This window comes from Pteropus alecto, unplaced genomic scaffold (assembly GCF_000325575.1).
Source record: "Pteropus alecto unplaced genomic scaffold, ASM32557v1 scaffold24, whole genome shotgun sequence".
Lineage (NCBI taxonomy): Eukaryota > Metazoa > Chordata > Mammalia > Chiroptera > Pteropodidae > Pteropus > Pteropus alecto.
The window spans coordinates 22,319,903-22,321,828 of NW_006439192.1; the positions used below are offsets into that span (position 1 = coordinate 22,319,903).

The window sequence follows — 1,926 nt, forward strand, 5'->3', positions numbered from 1 at the left end:
AATTATACTGAAAATTAATTGGATTTTGGCTCTATCATGTATAGAAACATTTTGGAAAATTTGAAACTTATTTATTTAATCCTTCACAACATGAACCTGGTATATATATTAATTTCCTTAGACTAGGTCTTAGTATATTTTGAAAAGTTTAAAATTTTTATATGCATTACACATTATGTTTTTAAATACACACCATCTCTTAATGTTATCATAAATGGAATCTTTTAAAATATATTGTTTTTTGCTTAATAAAATACATTTTTATATTGATTTATTTTTACTAGCCTTTCTAAACATTATTATTACTTAAATAAGTTATCTCTAGATTCCTTTGGTTTTTGTACATATACATATTATTTAAGAAAAGACTAGTTCTTCTTTTTAATCTTTCATACTTTATTTAATGGTTAAACACTATATACTATTTCTCAAGTGTTTGCTGTACTTCATAGTATACCCATCAGTGGCAAGAGACAGTATTCTTCTTAAGTCGTCTGTTGTATAAATTTATTTATTTCATCAAAATTTTGTATTTATCAGTTAAAATTGGTGATATTAGTTACTTATATGTAATTATTTCTCTTTTTTCCTACCTAATTTTATTTGTTCTTTCAATAAATATTTGTTAATATTTTAATCTATTCACAGAATTAATTTTATGTTACCATTAATTGATTTTTGTTACATTGTTTCTATCTTCTTATTTTTAACATGTCTTAAATTGCATGTTTAGTTCATTAATTATCAGCATCTCTTCTTTGCAAGTATGCAGTTGATGCCATAAATTTATCTCTGAGTACAGTTTTAGCTGCATATGATACATTTTTTTTTTTTAATGTCTACATCACCTGGTATTCCTAGGTGGTCTCCAATCCCAGTACTAACCAGGACTGACCCTGCTTAGCTTTCAAGATCAAACAAGATTGGGCACATTCAGGGTGGCATTGGCTGTAGACGTATGATACACTTTCATATTTAGTATTACATATTTACATGTATATGTTACCCAGATTTAAATATTTTCTAATTTCTATTACAATTATTTTAAATTTGTGGAATATGTTATGATCTTTTTGTTATAGAATTTAACCTAATTTCACTGGTTATTAGAGATAGAAATCAGTTGACATTTGACAAAATTTGTTTCTAGAATATCTTTTGTCAAGTTTTTAAATGATCCATGAGTGATTTAAAGATGTATATGATGCAACCATTGGGTGTGATATCTATTTGATCATGCTAACTAATTTTGTAGTTTAAATATTTTATAGTATTTTTTCTTTTGCTTGATCAATCATATACTAAAAACTGAAGCTATTTACTGTCACTGTAGAAAATTTGGGAACTATAGAAAATATAATGCAGTAAAAACATTACTTGTAATATCACCATCACAGAATGACATTTTAATTATTTTTCTAATTAATCACTTAAACTCCTTCTGAATTATGTTATATTATAAATAGATTTCAGATATAGAGATAGAGATGAAGATCGTATTATAGAACAATTACCTCTCCTGCCTTGAAATTTAACTTCCTGCCACCACCACTCACCATATCTTTGGGGCTTACTTAGCCAAAAGAAGTCAGGCTTGTATGTTTCCAAATATTAGTGTCTTGTAACTCTACTATTGGTGACATTTCTGAAACAGCTAAATGGTTTCATTAGTGAAGACTTGCTCAACATAGTTTGATACATACTTTCTGCCTGGATGAAGGTGTCAAGCAAATGGAGATTTTGGTAAACTCCAGGCATGACTTCAATTAGTAACTCATTGAATCTCAAAGGAAAAAAGTAGAGGTTACAGTCTCTTTCTTTGTTTGAGGTCCTATTTCCAAACAAATTCGCCTTCTTTCTCCTTAGAGATTAACTTTGTACACTGTGTAAGAGGCAGCCTTGTTCAAATTCCAAAAGGTTTTATTA

At 27.8% G+C, this 1,926-nt stretch overlaps 1 pseudogene; it reads right to left on the reverse strand.

Annotated features, from left to right (window-relative positions):
• Positions 1-836: 836 nt before the first annotated feature.
• LOC112483458 lies at positions 837-956 on the reverse strand (annotated as a pseudogene).
• Between the last annotated feature and the right edge of the window lie 970 nt (positions 957-1,926).